Here is a 19,745-nt window from a genome sequence, read left to right on the forward strand (position 1 = left end):
CAACGAAACTTTGTCTCGAAACCTGGTAGAAAATCCAAAGAGATTCTGGTCGTATGTGAAATATGTTAGCGGCAAGAAACAATCAGTGCCTTCTCTGCGCGATAACAATGGATATACTGTCGAAGACAGTGCTGACAAAGCAAATTTACTAAACATAGCCTTCCGAAATGCCTTCTCAAAAGGAGACGAAGTAAATATTTCAGAATTCGAATCGAGAACAGCTGCCAACATGAGCAACGTAGAAGTAAATATCCTCGGAGTAGTGAAGCAACTCAAATCACTTAATAAAAGCAAGTCTTCTGGTCCAGACTGTATACCAATTAGGTTCCTTTCGGAGTATGCTGATGCATTAGCTCCATACCTAACAATCATATACAACCGTTCGCTCGACGAAAGATCCGTACCCAAAGACTGGAAAGTTGCACAGGTCACACCAATATTCACAAAAGGTAGTAGGAGTAATCCACTAAATTACATGCCCATATCGTTAACGTCGATATGCAGCAGGATTTTAGAACATATATTGTGTTCGAACATTATGAATTACCTCGAACGAAACGGTCTATTGACAAACAGTGAACATGGATTTAGAAAACATCGTTCCTGTGAAAAACAACTACCTCTTTATTCACATGAAGTGCTGAGTGCTATTGGCAAGGGATTTCAGATCGATTCCGTATTCCTGGATTTCCGGAAGGCTTTTGACACTGTTCCATTCAAGCGGCTTATAGTGAAATTGCGTACTTATGGAATATCGACTCAATTATGTGACTGGATTTGTGACTTCTTGTTATAGAGGTCACAGTTCGTAATAATTAATGGAAAGCCATCGAATAAAACAGAAGTGATTTCAGGCGGTTCCCCAAGGTAGTGTTACAGGCACTTTGCTATTCTTTATCTATATAAACGATGTGGGAGACAATCTGAGCAGGGCCGTCTTCGGTTGTTTGCAGATGACGCTGTCGTTTATCGACTAATAAAGTCATCAGAAGATCAAAACAAACTGCAAAACGATTTAGAAAAAATATCTGAATGGTGCGAAAAGTGGCAGTTGACCCAAAATAACGAAAAGTTTGAGGTCATCCACATGAGTGCTAAAAGGAACTCGTTAAACTTCGGTTACACGATAAATCAGTCTAACCTAGAAGCTGTAAATTCAATTAAATACCTAGGTATTACAATTACGAACAACTTAAATTGGAAGGAACACATAGAAAATGTTGTGGGGAAGGCTAACCAAAGGCTGCGTTTTATTAGCAGGACACCTAGAAAATGTAACAGACCTACTAAGGACTGACTGCCTACACTACGCTTGTCCGTCCTCTTTTAGAATACTGCTGGCGGTGTGGGATCCTTACCAGGTAGAACTGACGGAGTACATCGAAAAAGTTCAAAGAAGGGCAGCACGTCTTGTATTATCGCGAAATATGGGAGAGAGTGTCACAGAATGATACAGGATTTGGGCTGGAAATCATTAAAAGAAAGGCGTTTTTCGTTGCTACGGAATCTTCTCAAGAAATTCCAATCACCAACTTTCTCCTCGGAATGCGAAAATAGTTTGCTGACACCGAATTACATAGAGAGGAACGATCACAAAGATAAAATAAGGGAAATCAGAGCTCGTACGGAAAGATATAGGTATTTATTCTTTCCGCGCGCTATACGAGATTGGAATAATAGAGAAGGTGGTTCGATGAACTCTCTGCCAGGCACTTAAATGTGATTTGCAGAGTGTCCATGTAGATGTAGTAATAGCAAAACATTCCAGAAACATTTCTGCAATAAAACATGTGGCTGCGTCAGAATCAGAGTAGTTCGTGCTCGAGAGTTTCCTTGCCTTATAACTGATTGTAGTTTGATTTTTCTCATGAATTAACTCCCATAAACCGAGTCTATACTGTGCAGTTACATAACATGTTTAGGTGGCTATGAGTGTAACTGTGAATTGTAATTTTCTTATTTTAACTTCTAGTATTTGTCTTGTAGTTGCGAATTGGATTTTGTATACTTACATCTTATGGACACAGTTTAAATGTTACAAAATAGAGATTCTAGAGGAAAAGGTCTCACATTTACGACAAGTTGTTCGCTTTAGGTTTAATACAGGTGTGATGTCAGTAGAGGCAGCTTGAAATATTTGTATCATGTAGGAGTGAAAGCTTTAAAGGAATGACAACAGAAAAGGTTGTCCTTATTTCAAGAAAGTCCGTTCTGCCGTGAATGCTTTTCCAGTGAGTCTCAATAGCTGACATATATGATGAATTACGACCATTTAACCTATGAGCGGCATTGCATTCGAAAGGTAAGATTCACTATTGGATGTATAAGTAGCCTTCTGCATGCCCCAATTCAAAGTAATGAAAATTAAAGAGATGACTGATACTTTATTTTCGCTTGAACATCATCAGTTCGCTCACTGCACGTTCTTGTGCAATACTGTTACAGGCGACGAGCTGTGAGGCCTTTGTGTTAAGTTGCCAAGAAGAAATTAATGAATAAGACCTAATAAAAGACTTATACTCAAACAAAGGGCAGTGTGAATATAATATTTGGCATCTGGTGGGGCAAATAGGGTGTTGTGCATTACGAACTCCTTCCCTGGGCTGCACACTTCGGAGCTAACATTTGTTGATAATAGCTGAGACATCTTTCAGTCACTGTGCAAGAAAAACGACAAATACACTCCTGGAACTTGAAATAAGAACACCGTGAATTCATTGTCCCAGGAAGGGGAAACTTTATTGACACATTCCTGGGGTCAGATACATCACATGATCACACTGACAGAACCACAGGCACATAGACACAGGAAACAGAGCATGCACAATGTCGGCACTAGTACGGTGTATATCCACCTTTCGCAGCAATGCAGGCTGCTATTCTCCCATGGAGACGATCGTAGAGATGCTGGATGTAGTCCTGTGGAACGGCTTGCCATGCCATATCCACCTGGCACCTCAGTTGGACCAGCGTTCGTGCTGGACGTGCAGACCGCGTGAGACGACGCTTCATCCAGTCCCAAACATGCTCAATGGGGGACAGATCCGGAGATCTTGCTGGCCAGGGCAGTTGACTTACACCTTCTAGAGCACGTTGGGTGGCACGGGATACATGCGGACGTGCATTGTCCTGTTGGAACAGCAAGTTCCCTTGCCGGTCTAGGAATGGTAGAACTATGGGTTCGATGACGGTTTGGATGTATCGTGCACTATTCAGTGTCCCCTCGACGATCACCAGAGGTGTACGGCCAGTGTAGGAGATCGCTCCCCACACGATGATGCCGGGTGTTGGCCCTGTGTGCCTCGGTCGTATGCAGTCCTGATTGTGGCGCTCACCTGCACGGCGCCAAACACGCATACGACCATCATTGGCACCAAGGCAGAAGCGACTCTCATCGCTGAAGACGACGCGTCTCCATTCGTCCCTCCATTCACGCCTGTCGCGACACCACTGGAGGCGGCCTGCACGATGTTGGGGCGTGAGCGGAAGACGGCCTAACGGTGTGCGGGACCGTAGCCCAGCTTCATGGAGAAGGTTGCGAATGGTCCTCGCCGATACCCCAGGAGCAACAGTGTCCCTAATTTGCTGGGAAGTGGCGGTGCGGTCCCCTACGGCACTGCGTAGGATCATACGGTCTTGGTGTGCATCCGTGCGTCGCTGCGGTCCGGTCCCAGGTCGACGGGCACGTGCACCTTCCGCCGACCACTGGCGACAACATCGATGTACTGTGGAGACCTCACGCCCCACGTGTTGAGCAATTCGGCGGTACGTCCACCCGGCCTCCCGCATGCCACTATACGCCCTCGCTCAAAGTCCGTCAGCTGCACATACGGTTCACGTCCACGCTGTCGCGGCATGCTACCAGTGTTAAAGACTGAGATGGAGCTCCGTATGCCACGGCAAACTGGCTGACACTGACGGCGGCGGTGCACAAATGCTGCGCAGCTAGCGCCATTCGACGGCCAACACCGCGGTTCCTGGTGTGTCCGCTGTGCCGTGCGTGTGATCATTGCTTGTACAGCCCTCTCGCAGTGTCCGGAGCAAGTATGGTGGGTCTGACACACCGGTGTCAATGTGTTCTTTTTTCCATTTCCAGGAGTGTAAGTGTTGCTATTACGTGATAAGACACTATGCTCATTTCACAACCAGAATTATCCAGGGGTTTGTTTGGGATGTCATGACTCATGCACTTATTCTTCTGATCTTTCACTCTCAAATGTTTATTTTTATCCAACAACCACCAGGAAAATACCTTCCCAGACGAAAACGCATGTCAAACCTGGATTGATGATATCTTTAATCCCAAAAGAGTAGATTCTATAGGTGTGGAGTCAGTAAACTGCCTAAACATTATTACTGTTTCAGTTGATTTCTGATAATACACTCCTGGAAATGGAAAAAAGAACACATTGACACCGGTGTGTCAGACCCACCATACTTGCTCCGGACTCTGCGAGAGGGCTGTACAAGCAATGATCACACGCACGGCACAGCGGACACACCAGGAACCGCGGTGTTGGCCGTCGAATGGCGCTAGCTGCGCAGCATTTGTGCACCGCCGCCGTCAGTGTCAGCCAGTTTGCCGTGGCATACGGAGCTCCATCGCAGTCTTTAACACTGGTAGCATGCCGCGACAGCGTGGACGTGAACCGTATGTGCAGTTGACGGACTTTGAGCGAGGGCGTATAGTGGGCATGCGGGAGGCCGGGTGGACGTACCGCCGAATTGCTCAACACGTGGGGCGTGAGGTCTCCACAGTACATCGATGTTGTCGCCAGTGGTCGGCGGAAGGTGCACGTGCCCGTCGACCTGGGACCGGACCGCAGCGACGCACGGATGCACGCCAAGACCGTAGGATCCTACGCAGTGCCGTAGGGGACCGCACCGCCACTTCCCAGCAAATTAGGGACACTGTTGCTCCTGGGGTATCGGCGAGGACCATTCGCAACCGTCTCCATGAAGCTGGGCTACGGTCCCGCACACCGTTAGGCCGTCTTCTGCTCACGCCCCAACATCGTGCAGCGCGCCTCCAGTGGTGTCGCGACAGGCGTGAAGGGAGGGACGAATGGAGACGTGTCGTCTTCAGCGATGAGAGTCGCTTCTGCCTTGGTGCCAATGATGGTCGTATGCGTGTTTGGCGCCGTGCAGGTGAGCGCCACAATCAGGACTGCATACGACCGAGGCACACAGGCCAACACCCGGCATCATGGTGTGGGGAGCGATCTCCTACAATGGCCGTACACCACTGGTGATCGTCGAGGGGACACTGAATAGTGCACGGTACATCCAAACCGTCATCGAACCCATCGTTCTACCATTCCTAGACCGGCAAGGGAACTTGCTGTTCCAACAGGACAATGCACGTCCGCATGTATCCCGTGCCACCCAACGTGCTCTAGAAGGTGTAAGTCAACTACCCTGGCCAGCAAGATCTCCGGATCTGTCCCCCATTGAGCATGTTTGGGACTGGATGAAGCGTCGTCTCACGCGGTCTGCACGTCCAGCACGAACGCTGGTCCAACTGAGGCGCCAGGTGGAAATGGCATGGCAAGCCGTTCCACAGGACTACATCCAGCATCTCTACGATCGTCTCCTTGGGAGAATAGCAGCCTTCATTGCTGCGAAAGGTGAATATACACTGTACTAGTGGCGACATTGTGCATGCTCTGTTGCCTGTGTCTATGTGCCTGTGGTTCTGTCAGTGTGATCATGTGATGTATCTGACCCCAGGAATGTGTCAATAAAGTTTCCCCTTCCTGGGACAATGAATTCACGGTGTTCTTATTTCAATTTCCAGGAGTGTATATGGCTGATAATTGATTTCTGTTTTTCAGTAAACTATTAGAAAAACATTATTAAAATATGCATTGTACTAATACAAATTAATTAGAGCTTATCACAATAATCTTATGAAGTAGGTCTAATTTAATAAAAAAAATTAGTATCTGTAGTACAAGTGTGCCTAAATCGGCACAAACTAGTATCCATGCAGTATTATGTATTTTGGACTTTGAAATGGCCTGTATTTACATCCTGTGGTATGTCATATTCAAGTAGTATGGAAATGTGGCAGTTGGGGGTGGATGCATAAAGAAACCTAGTCAACAAATTATTCAGTCCCACTGAAATTAGGCATTCACAAAAAGTAAAAATTATGCAGTCATAAGCAGAAAATGGCATTCTCAAGTGTCCAGTTAAATGTAAACACATACTCCGCCCACAGGCCCTAGTGGGCCCCTAGGTGCCGACCGGCCGTATGTCATCCTCTGCCAATGGCATCATAGAATGCGTTGTGGAGAGAGTCGAGTCAGCACATAGCTCTCCCGCCACTGTCAGTTTTTGTGACCTGGAGCTGCTTCTGCTCGATCCAGGAGCTCCTCAGTTGGCATCACAAGACTGAGTGCACTACTTTCCAATTCTCTCACCAAGGACAAATCAATAGCAGCACTGGGAATCAAACCCGGCTTCTTTGCACGGCAGTCAGCCACGCTGACCACTCTGCTACGGAGGTAAGTTTGCACCTGTACACTGTGGGGTATTAGAAGTAACCAGAGGAAGCGATTTCCTTACCGACTCTCGATCTGGCTGCTTGTAGCTCCCTCACAGAACCGGTAAAAAGCTGGCCTCCATCAAGTTTGGAACAAACAGCCAATGCAGCCTTTAATCCTACCATTACCAACAAATTTCTATAAATGCGAACTATGTATTACAACGGGTGATGGGTGTGTGGTACCTTATGCCCATCACAAAAGAATTTGAAAGAAATTCGTTAATTGCTGGTAACTTTTGTTAACTGTATACTTTTTAAACAGGTAACGATACATAATAAGTGTCCAGAACCTGAAAATACGCTTTAGCACAATCTTAGCAATACCAACGCATTTTCTGTAATGCCTGTACCGTGTAGAGAGGTACTTTATGACCAATAGAAAAAAATTAAAAAACGCAAATTTCGTTAACTGTCGTTGACTTTTATTCACAATTCACAACATACTTCTTATAGATATGTTGTTGTTGTGGCCTTCAGTCCAAAGACTAGTTTGGTGCAGGTCTCCATGTTAGTCTGAGCCTCTTCGTTGCCGAATAACAATTGCAACCAACATTCTTCTGAATATACTTACTTTATTCATCTTTTGGTCTCCATACACGTCTTTTATCCCTCCTCCCCTCCCCAGCACTTCCTTCCAATACTAAAGTTTTGATGCTTTGATGTCTCAGAACGTGTTCTATCAACTGATCCCTTCTTTTGGTCATGTTGTGCCACAAATGTCTTATCTCCCCAATTGTATTCACCACTTCCGCATTAGTTACATGATCGACCGATCTAATCTTCAGTATTCATCTGTACCACGAATTTCATAAGCTCCTATGGTCCTTTTATCTAATCTGTTTATCGTCCATGTTTTGCTTACATACGTGGGTACACTCCTGACAAGGACCTTCAGCAAAGACTTCCTAACAGTTGAATCTATACTGGATGTTAACAAATTTCTCTTCTTCAGAAATGCTTTTCTTTCCATTGTCACTCTATATTTTACATCCTCTCTGCTTCAGTTATTTTGCTGCCCAAATAGCAAAAGTCATTTACTATTTTAAGTGTCTCGTTTCCTCGTGCGTTCCTACATTTCTCTGGAATCCAAACTATCTTCCCTGAGGTCAGCTGTCAGCAACTGCTTCCTTTGATATTGGAATTACTACATCCTTATTGAAGTTCGATGGTATTTCGCCTGTCTCATACATCTTGCACATGGAAGAGTTTGTCGTTGCTGGCTCTCCCAAGGCTATCAGTAGTTCTGACAGAATGTTGTCTATTCCTGGGGCCTTTTTTTGACTTGGATCTTTCTTCTCACAGTACCATTCTCCCATCTCATCTTCATCTACGCCCATTCCCGTTCTATAATATTGCTTTGAACTTCATCTCTCATTTATAGCCCCTCTTTATATTCCTTCCAGATTTAAGCTTTCCCGTATTTGCATAGGACTGGTTTTCCATCTGAGCTCTTCTTATTCATACAGCTGCTTCTCTTTTCCCCAAAGGCCTCTTTGATTTTCCTGTAGGTGGTATTTATCTTTCCTCTAGCGAAATATGCCTCTCAGTCCTCACATTTCCCCACTACCCATTCCTGATAAGGCGTTTTGCACTTCCTGCCAATCTCATTTTTTAAACATTTGTGTTCCCTTTCGTCTGGTTCATTTACAGCATTTTTAAATTTTTTCCTTTCATCAATTACATTCACTATCGAAGGATTTCTACTGGGCTTTGCCTTTTTACCTATTTGATCCTCTGCTGCCTCACTATTTCACTCTTGAAGCTACCCATTTTTCTTTCACTGTATTCCTTTCCACTGTTAAGATATATGTGTAAGTTGGGTTCTGAACCTTAAAATTTGAGTATAACATTTGTTGTGAAAAGTGGCATTCGCTACTAAGACTTAAATTTGTGGGAAAAGTTTTACTGAAAAATTTAAAACAAATAGAGAATATAGTACAAGAAATCATTAAATAATGTAAATGTTTTTTATCTTTAAAATATAAAACACAAAGCTAAACTGTAATAGTCTCGAAAGGTGGGCATAAAGTATCCGCCCCACCTTGGTATTGTGCCAGTGAATTTAGAGAACGACCCAGTTTATAGTCTCAGTTCCGATTAGATGCGTTACTTTGAAACTGAAGCATTCAGGTACTGATGTTATCTCCTGGATTCCACTCTGTTTGCAAATTTTCATCGTTATTCGTTAGCTTCTATGTCCTAAGAAACGAAAGATACTAAGATCAGTCTCTTTACAACAAATTCAAAAACTTATCTTCTTTTTACTATTTTCTGTCTGCTGTATTGTAAGTCGTTACTTTTGCTCATTATTCAATCTTCGCCAGTATTTTTTTTTTCATCGTATCCTAAATGTATTTTAGTACAGATTATTCTCGTGGGTTTATTCCAATTCAATCAAAAACACCAGCGATGTGAAATAAAATTAATTCTGTACTTGTATACGAGGATTTTTCTTTTTAAGTATTGCTCATCGTTTCCTGTGACAGTGATTTCCTTTTCTGCTTGCCTAGTCCGTTTAATGATTGAAAATTCTGATTCGCGTTGCTTCTTTCGCCACCTCACTTTCTCCGACAACAAATACTACTGGCAGGTAGGAGAATCATTGCGTAGTGGCACTCCTCAAAACTTTCCTCATTCGTAATGGAGGAATGGGTCATGTACATTCGATGTAAAAAGACGTTTGCTCATCTGTAAGGTAACTGTGGGAGTAAGAACTTTCTTTTCACGCATTTTCTGATGCCACTGGATACGATTGGATATTTATAATTTCCGACAGACTCTGTAGTCTCCAACACTCTCTTTACAAACAGTATACTGTTAGTCATAAATGACTAAAAACGCAGTACCTTTAGAGAAAAGATGAACAACATAATCGTGAAATTTGGGAATATTTTGGTGTATATACTATGAAAAATAGGTCAGGGGGAGACATGCAATGTTATACTTAGTTATTTCGATCCGTAACTAGCCGGTCTCCACGCATGCTGTACTAGGACTGAAATAATAATACAGTTAAACAATAAAATCGCGAAGTTGCCACTCTAGGACGAACAGAAGCATTAGCACAGCACTTCTAAGCGAAATGAAATATTAACATCGACATGAAACACGCCGTGAGTATATGTTTTCTGCTCTTCCTTGTCTTTCTCATTGGTGCTACAGAATACCCCTTTCATTCGAGATGATGGGCTGATAGGCAAAAACGACTGTAGAACGATCAACACACAAGTGCGTACTTACTGCTCTTAACACAGGCAAGGCACGTTTCTCACGATAACCCGGTGCTGCTGACGTGTTCGTTCTTCCCCTCTAGCGGCGCGCTACTGCTCAGCGACTGTCATAGACGTCGAGGAAGCAGGTTTTTTTCGCAACCGCCAGTGCAGCCAACCCAGACAGCTTATCCAGTGCAGCGATATCAGCATCTAAGGCATGACAAAACAACTACGTCTTATCGCTTCAGTGTCGCTAAAGGAATGAAATCTATTTTGACAATTAAATAACCTGAAGCTTTTGTGCATAATGATGCACACATCGTCGGCTCCAGGTAATTTAGCGCCTAGGATAGGCCTATGTAGGGTATCTTACCCTCCATCTCTCAGCCTTCAGTCGCTGTAAACTCTGTAATAGTATTGCATTGTTTAGGAAGACGCAACAACAGTTTTATGCAGATGTGTCAAAAATGGGTAGTAAGTAATTGTATGAAGCTTTAACTACGGTATATTAAAAGCGGAACAGCAGAAGTACAGCAAATTAACGAAGTGTCAGAGTGATGGATAGTCAAAAAACAGCAGTAATAAGGAATGATGACTAACAACTATGTGACAGTACAACTGCTTTACCACATATTTCATTTTCACGTTTCTGCTGATAATATTAACAAGTCCGAGAACTTGTGGATTAAATTTTGCCGGCAGAACATTAGAGGGGTAACGCTCATTTCACGAGACTTTCTGCAAACGTGACGCCATTTTGACTTCACGCACAATATCGACAAACGCAAGAACTGCTGACGACTTTATGACGAGGAAGAATATGAATGTTATTTCTCCTCGTTTCCCTCGCAGCAATTTAAGCTGTCCTCTTCAGTTCCTGCTTAACAACAACTCTGAAATCGTCACATATTCGAAGATAAAGGGCCAAATATTTGTGAAACGGAAGAATATGAATTTCATTGCTGCTCGTTTCTGTGACAGCAATTAAAACTGTCCTCATAGGTTTCTGCCTAACCACACACTCGGAAAGCGCCATGTATTCGAAAAAAAAAAAAAAAAAAAAACAGCGAAATATTCGACATATTTGTGCCAAGAGAAGAATATAAGTGCCATTGCCCTCGTTTCACTCGCAGTAATTTTAGCTGTCCTCTTAGGTACCTGCCTTATGTAATGCCCTTTTCTAAAAAAAGAAAAAAAAGCACGTGTTGATCGCGACAGTCATCTGCGAACATTTTTTAAAGCATGTATTGTTATTTTGATGTTTGTTATTAAAATCAGGCACTTTCAGTGCAGCTCAGTAAGCCAGGCTTGAGAATCAACCAGGTGGTTCGAAACTAGACGCCAGACATATAAACTGCAATTGTGACACGCCGGCCGGTGTGGTCATGCGGTTCTGGGTGCTACAGTCTACGGTCGCAGGTTCGAATCCTGCCTCGGGCATGGATGTGTGTGATGTCCTTAGATTAGTTAGGTTTAAGTAGTTCTAAGTTCTAGGGGACTGATGACCTAAGATGTTGAGTCCCATAGTGCTCAGAGCCATTTGAACCATTTTTTTGCAATTGTGACAGATCTCTTAATAAATGCTCCACGAAATATTAAAAACGATGCTGGTCCTGTGTCAACAAAATATTGGAACTAAAAGATCTCTACTTCTGTTTAAAGACAAGTTGCTATTCAACGTTGTTACATAAAATTTCGAAAAGTTCTAGATCAATTTACTTCATCTTTTCATATGATAGTCTAATACAAATTTGGACGGCCGTAGACCGCACATTTTTTAAATATATAGGCTACATAAATGAAGGTTGAGTCAGGAGGAAAGGTACATGCTTTGACGGGTGATACTACTACTGGTGATTCTGAACTAAAAACTTCTAATAAACATAGGCCCTTTTCTTAACCGTTTCCGGGCAAACCAATGCAAACAGCTAGGAACGGGAAAGATGCAGGTAAATTAATAATACTATTATGTTATGGTTTGTTTAATTGTGTACGTTTCCTCACAGAAGATGTTCAAACAGTCCACCGTCAATTTCAATGCATGTTGCTGCTCTTGTAGACAGGTGTTGTGTCGGCGATTGGAGTTCAGTTTTGCATTCCTTTACCTTGGCATAAGCAGAGCGAGGTTCCTCTCTTGTATCCACCCTGCGCCTGTAGGCGTCGCCCTTCAGCCTCCCCCACAAACAGTAGTCCAATGGGATAAGACTGGGTGATCTCGGTGACCAAGCAACGACTCCATGGCGACCGATCCAACGACCAGGATACGTTGTGTTTGTCACTGGCCGAACGGAATGTGTAGGAGCTCCGTCATGCTGAAAGTACATACAAGCTCGTGTTGCCAAAGAGATATCCTCCACGTATTCTGGTAACACATTTTGAAGAAACTCAAGATACCGTGTCCCAGTAAGACGGTTATCTAAAACACCTGGACCGATGAGGTGGTCATCAATAATACACACCACACGTTGACTGAGAAACGTCGTTGAAAATTCGTTTCCACACTAGCGTGCACATTTTCATTTGCCCACACATGAGAGTTGCGCCTGTTGTTGATTCCGTTGCGGGTAAATATTGACTCATCAGTGAATAGAATACGTGCAATTAATCGCTCATTGGCAACGATCCATTGACAGAATTCTTGCCGGGCGGCAGCATCTCCTTCATGCAAATGTTGTACACTCTGCCGATGAAAGGGATACAGACTGTGCTCGTGTACTGTGCGTATCACTCGTGTTTGTGGAATACCGAGTTGGGCACCAGTTCTTCTAGAGCTAGTAGTAGGGTAGCGTTCCACTACTTGAAGAATGTTCTCGACTTCATTAAGAGTATATTGTACAGGACGTTCAGAGATAACATTTACGCTGGGAAGCGTACCGCTCTCACGTGATCCGTGAAACACCCTGCTAAACACCCTTCTATCTGGCACTCTGCGATTCGTAAATCGTTGTTGGTATTCTCGCACAGCAGCTCTGGAATTCCCATTGAACAAACCATAGACAAACACGATGTCAGCATAGTCTGCATGTGTGAAGATCCTTGGCATTTTCACTCCACAAAACTACACTGTAGTACCGTGCACTACGACAAGCACTCTCGGACTAAGACTTGAGGTAAACAACTGCACCATTCGCAAGTGGACTGTGTACTGACACGGTTAGTAAGGACGACGATACACGTTTCTCGCTCCTAGTTCTTTCCGTTGGTTTACCTGGAAAGAAAAGGGCATATGTTTATAAGGAGTTTTTTGTTCAGAATCACCACTAGTATCACCCCTCAAAGCATGTACCTTTCCTCCTGACACACCCTTTATACGAGGGTGAGTCAAATGAAAACCTTAAATTTGTAATAACAAATCGATATTTCGCGCCGTTATCCTGTAAGTTGGTAAGCATGCTACAAACAGTGTGCAGAATGGCCTGTAGGTGGTAGCATAATGCAGATGCACACATACCATCGCAGTATCAGTATAAAGATGGCCACCCCACTTGCGACTTGCACCAGGGAAGAACAGCGTTCTATTATTCGGTTTTTGCGTAGTGAAGGTGTGAAACCTACTGAAATTCATCGACGAATGAAGGTTCAGTACGGTGATGCATGTTTGTTACAGTAGCAAGTCTACGAATGGAGTAGGAAGTTCGCAAATGGTGTGACTTCAGTGGAAGATGCTCCTCGTCCAGGTCAGGCACTACGAGTTGTGACTCCTCAGAACACTGCAGCGGTTGAAGCCATGTTGTGGTATTCAGTCCTGAGACTGGTTTGATGTCATAGTGAAGGAAAACCGCCGAGGGACACTCAATGACATTGCAGCATGTTTACAGATTAGTCATGCATCAGCACACCACATTGTGCATTATGTGCTCCAGTTTCACAAAGCGTCAGCAAGTCGAGTGCCACGTCAGCTGACTCCTGAAATGAGAGAACGACGTGTTGATGCTTGTGAAGAACTTCTTCGGCGCTTTGAATGAGAAGGTGATGGCTTCCTTTCAAGAATCGTTACTGGAGACGATACCTGGGTTTACTTCCATCAATCGGAAACGAAGAGACCGGGCAATCCAGGACTTGCCCCAAATGATTTCCATATATTTGGACCACTCGGAGACGCAATGGGAGGAAAGAAGTTCCGTTCTGATGAAGAAGTACGGCACACGGTGCATGAGTGGTAGCACAGACTACCAAAACAATTTTTTTCTAATGGGATGTGTGCAATTTGTAATCGCTGGAGGACTTGCATTGAGCTTGGGGGAGATTATGTTGAGAAGTGATACAGCTTTGTACCACTTCTGCACAATAAATAATATTTAAAAAAGTATTTAAGGTTTTCATTTGACTCACCTTTGTATCCACATTATTCAAAGAGGAAATGTCATTACCAAAAATTTTTAGAAGTTCATGAACAATTTACTTTGAATTTTTACATTAATACTCTAATAAAGATTTCTACAGACATAGGTTATATACTTTTCAATGTTGGCTACCATCCCCACAGATCCAGCAGGTGGAGAGGTCTGTCATACACCATATACCAATCGTCCCAAACGATTTGCCCATTCATTTTAAGAGACTTCAATTCCCATTCACAGTTTCATTGGTAATAACAATAACCAAAGCTCAGGCTCACAACGACAGGGGGAAGAGGAGATGGAAAAGGGGAGGACGAAATGGACACAGAGAGGGCGAAGGAGGAGATGGAAGAGAGGTGGGGGGAAGAAGAAGTGGAGAGACACAGGGGAGAGGGAGAGATGGACAGAGAGACGAGGGGAGGAAGAAATGGAGAGACACAGGGGAGAGGGAGAGATAGACAGAGAGATGAGGGGACTAAAAGTGGAGAGATACAGGGGACTGGGACAGATGGACAGAGAGATGGGGGGAGGAAGAAGTGGAGAGATGTAGGGGGAGTAGAGATGGACAGAGGAGGGGAGAAGAGGTGTTGGAGAGAGAGAGAGAGAGAGCAGAAGGAAGAGTTTTCGATGAATATCCAATTCCCATACTTATTTCGCTATTGCGAAGCATTGCTGGGTTCGCTAGTAATGTTTAATTACAAAACCATATCGAAGATTAGTGGAGGGACTTATGGCGGGATACCGTTAGCAAGACTAATTCTCAATACAGTCGACGATGATGATAGTAAATCCCATGTGGAAAACCGGCCACCATCGCGACGTACCTCCTATTTTACCTACTGGATCGGTACACGTCTTCTGCACCGCTTCCTTCCCTCACACAGAATCTCCTGAAACAGTAAAATAAAGACAAAATAAAAACTACTTCTCCACAATAACATTGTTACACTGCAAGTTACAGGAATTTAAATCCAGGCATTTTTCATTCAATAGTGCTAACAATAATTCGTGACGTTACTTTATAACACGCCATTTCGTCAAGTTAAAAGCTTTAGCAAACACTATTCGAGAAATATTATTTCATTACTGTACTGTAGCATACTGCAAAAACAACCGGTACTGATTTGTGAGATTCGTTATGAGATTTCCAAACTTCATTTCGGTTTTTCATTCTCACAAATTTTAACAATACTGTTTATAAAATTATTCCGTGGACTGCAAAAATTTCAAGTCTGTGATGTGAGCAGTGAATGGTGCGGTAGTTTTTATGTGAAGTTAGTGTATGGGGGCCAGTGTCAGAATACGAACGATTCTTTTTTTTCTTCAAATATTGCGTTCCTCGGATTGCAGGAAAATTTATCCATTGTAGATCGTCGACCCAGCTAGTCGACCCAGTATAGCAGCGCTGCTTTCCATCAGTGCTGCCAACTCATTTCTCCCTTTGTCACCACACGACAAGTAAAAAGTTCATACCTTCACCTTGAAAGTCCCTGAGAACGGAAAAATTCTAGACCGACGGAAAGAAAGCTAATCACGAATTGAGTGGTTACATTTCCCCTTTGTTAACAATTTTGTACACTGAACGGTCACTGTCTTCAAACAAAACATTGACAATGTTATTCGAGAAGCTTGGTCCTGCTCGTCTCTACACCATATGCGGCAGTATGTAATTTTGTGCTTCCTACTACAGGAACTAACTGGAAATGACGCAGTATTTCCAGTTATTCTTCATTGGAGGTGTCTGAAAGGAAAAGACTGATTTTTAGTTTTGTATTTAGTTTTTTGTATATTATTTTAATTTTATTGTGTGTTCCCTTTAGTAAGGCTGTCGGCCACTGGGTACTTGGGAAGCACAAGGGTATGGGTAGGGGTGCGGCGAGGGATAGATATTCCGCATTATACAAACAAAGAAAGTTAGCTTCCAGATGCAAATTGTTATTTATTCAAATGACTAGTTTCAGATTTCACAAAATCCCTGCCTTCAGAATATTACATTATGAAATCCCAAAATGCGTATTTGAAGAAATACAAATTTGCATCTGAAAGCTGATCTTTATTCTTCTTGTATAATGCAAAAACAAAATAGGTGCAAGGTAGGCGCTGAAACCAGTACGACTGCCAAAATTCTCAAGATGTTCCGCAGTTCTGATAACTTACGCAGCTTGCGATACTTACCGAACACTTGCTGTGATTGAAATGACGGCAGGAGTATGAATCCAGAATGAGATTTTTCACTCTGCAGCGGAGTGTGCGCTGATATGAAACTTCCTGGCAGATTAAAACTATGTGCGCAACCGAGACTTGAACTCGGGACCTTGGCCTCTCACGGGCAAGTGCTCTACCATCTGAGCTACCGAAGCACGACTCAGGCGTGATACTCACAGCTTTACTTCTGCCAGTACCTCGTCTCCTACCTTCCAAACTTTACAGAAGCTCTCCTGCGAACCTTGCAGAACTAGCACTCCTGAAAGAAAGGATACTGCGGAGACATGGCTTAGCCACAGCCTGGGGGATGTTTCCAGAATGAGATTTTCACTCTGCAGCGGAGTGTGCGCTGATATGAAACTTCCTGGCAGATTAAAACTGTGTGCCCGACCGAGACTCGAACTCGGGACCTTTGCCTTTCGCGGGCAAGTGCTCTACCATCTGAGCTACCGAAGCACGACTCACGCCCGGTAGAGCACTTGCCCGCGAAAGGCAAAGGTCCCAAGTTCGAGTCTCGGTCGGGCACACAGTTTTAATCTGCCAGGAAGTTCCAGAAGTATGAATGTTGGATAAAAGAGTGTTACCAGAGACACTCATGCACATCTGAGGTAGCCTCTTAGTGTCATTACGCAAGACAAGTCAGAACTTAAATGCTGCTTTTTGTAGACTATTTTATTTATTCAGACCACAGGTTTTGAGCCCTACTGTGCATCTCAGCCCTCCACTAACGTACATCAACTGGCAAAACCGTGAGCACTTGACAATGTAAAGGTATGTCAACACGATGCGTCTTTCCTTGTGCACAATTGTTCACGCACGGGAACAGAAGAGCTTGCATAGAAATTAGTAGGAACAACGCCCTTAGGCATGCACGTTCTCGTGTCCAGACGATGCCTCAATGTGCAAACGATCAGCTTTGCAGCTGTTACTTTGTTGGGAAATTTATGCTGCGCTTACTGCGATAAAAGAAGACAGAAAACGTAAAGACGGGATGACTACTGAGTTAAATAGTATCTAAACAGTAGAGGTATGGGAAATACAAAGTGACACGTTTTGTTAGCATATTTCCAGGAAAGTTGGTCATAGTGAAATTTAATACTTTCTGTCCGCCTCCGTAGCGAAGCGTTAGCGTTAGCGCCTCCCAAGCAGGGGTCCTGGGTCGGTCGTAATTTTCATTATCATTGACTCACAAGTCGCCGAATTGGCGTAAACTAGAAAGGACTTGCAATACGGCGGCCAAAGTCCCCCTAATGGGGCCCCCGGCCAAAAACGCCACACGATCATTTCAGTGCTTTTTTAAGAATTTCTGTAGAGGAATATGTAGCGACAAGGCTAGCATTAACAATCGTTGGCTGACAATATACGCTGAAGTGCCAGAGGAAGTGGTATAGGCATGCGGATTCAAATACGAAAATATGTAAACAGGCAGAATATGGCACTGCAGTGGACAACGCCTATATAACACAAGTGTCTGGCACAGTTGTTAGCTCGATTACTGCTGCTACAATAGCAGATGTGGGTGAGTTTGAACGTGGTGTTATAGTCGAATTTTCCAGTACGACTATTTCACAAGTGAACAGTGACTATCACGAATCCGCTACAACATCAAACCTCCGACTTTGCGCGGTCAGAAAAAGCTCCTGCAAGAACTGGACCAACAACGACTGAAGAGAAACGTTCAACGTGAGAGAACTGCAACTCTTCCAAAAATTCCAGTAGATTTCAATGCTGGGCCATCAGCAAGTGTCAGCATGCGAACCCTCCAACGAAACATCATTGATAAGGGCTTTCGGAGCCGAAGGCCCACTCAGCCATGGACCCTGCATGTCAGCAGGGCACTGTTCAAGCTGTTGGAAGCTCTGTAATGGTGTGGGGTGTGTGCAGTTGGAGTGATATCGGACCCCTGATTCGTCTAGATACGACTCTGACAGGTGACACGTACGTAAGCATCCTGTCTGATAACCTGCACCCATTCATGTCCATTGTGCATTCCGACGGACTCGGGCAATTCCAGCAGGACAATGCGACATCCCACATATGCAGAATTGTTACAGAGTGGCTCCAGCAACACTCTTCTGAGTTTAGAAACTTCCGCTGGCCACCAGACTCCCCAGACATGAACGTTATTGAGCATATCTGGGATGCCTTGCAATGTGCTATTCAGAAGGGATCTCCGCCGCCTCTTATTCTTACGGATGTATGGGCACCCCTGCAGGATTCATGGTGTCAGTTCCCACCAGCACTACTTCAGACATCAGTCGAGTCCATGCTGTGTCATGTTGTGGCACTTCTGCCTGCTCATGGGGACCCTACACGACATCAGGCAGGTGTACCAGTTTCTTTGGCTCTTCAGTGTATATACCAATATCAGTACTTTATTTCACATTTCAAAACAAGACATTTCAGTGATTATTCCTGAAACTGAGAAATACAATACTGTACCTACTTAAGCGAGATTCCTAGTCGTTATGTAAAGTTTAATCAATTATTAATACGTCGGTCCGCAGCTCGTGGTCGTGCGGTAGTGTTCTCTCTTCCCACGCCCAGGTTCCCGGGTTCGATTCCCGGCGGGGTAAGGGATTTTCTCTGCCTCGTGACGACTGGGTGTTGTGTGATGTCCTTAGGTTAGTTAGGTTTAAGTAGTTCTAAGTTCTAGGGGACTGATGACCATAGCTGTTAAGTCCCATAGTCCATAGTGCTCAGAGCCATTTTAGTACGTCATTTTGATTTTCTGAAAAGCTGTTTACACAACTTCATTCAAGTGAAATTATTTATTGGGTAATATTGTTGTACTCTATAAATTCAGTAAAGCTGTAAACCACAGTATCCACTAGAGCGGAGGCTGTGTTTCCAATTTTGTATTTCATATGTCATCAGTGTCCTCCATTTCTGTCTTTAATACGGGTACTGCAGATTGTTGAGAAGCTCCACCTACCCCATGTTTTGTGTTGTTCAGGTATCAGGCTCTTCAAATGTTGTGATGCTAAGTCGCCATGTAATAATACACACTTTCCACAGATTTATAAGCTGTTTCTTCTCTGAGTTCGTACTTCGAGAGTTATCTGATTCTTTGCTGGTGTTGCGACAAGTGTGAGATTAACTTTGAAGCAACATTTATTGTCTGGCGCGTTCACACAACCTAATATGCGAATACCCTATAAACATTAAAATTCAAGAACAGCATAAATATATAAAACAAAGAATACACACAAAGTCAAAGATATTACGCCTAAATGTAATCACTGTACAACTTCCGTACTTCTACACTTAAATGCACTGCACTGCGCAAACGCTATGCAACCATTACATCTCTGAGGAATTCACACAGTGGAAAGACCATTACATCATCCCCCCCCCCCCCCCCCCCTACAAGTGTTAGCGATATCCGCGATTAAACTTGACCTGGCATCTGGATTGCGTGACTGGTGGTGTTGTTGT

At 43.8% G+C, this 19,745-nt stretch overlaps 1 protein-coding gene across 2 annotated transcripts in view; it reads right to left on the reverse strand.

The window, feature by feature from the left end:
• The window catches only part of LOC124606353 (cyclic GMP-AMP synthase-like), a 353,987-nt gene extending 344,107 nt beyond the window's left edge, over positions 1 to 9,880 (reverse strand). For both annotated transcript variants that reach the window (XM_047138335.1, XM_047138334.1), the window contains exon 1: positions 9,791 to 9,880. The gene's annotated coding sequence lies outside the window, so the exon portion shown is untranslated. The remainder of the gene's footprint in view (positions 1 to 9,790) is intronic.
• Positions 9,881 to 19,745: the final 9,865 nt, after the last annotated feature.

Source organism: Schistocerca americana, chromosome 3 (assembly GCF_021461395.2).
Source record: "Schistocerca americana isolate TAMUIC-IGC-003095 chromosome 3, iqSchAmer2.1, whole genome shotgun sequence".
NCBI lineage: Eukaryota > Metazoa > Arthropoda > Insecta > Orthoptera > Acrididae > Schistocerca > Schistocerca americana.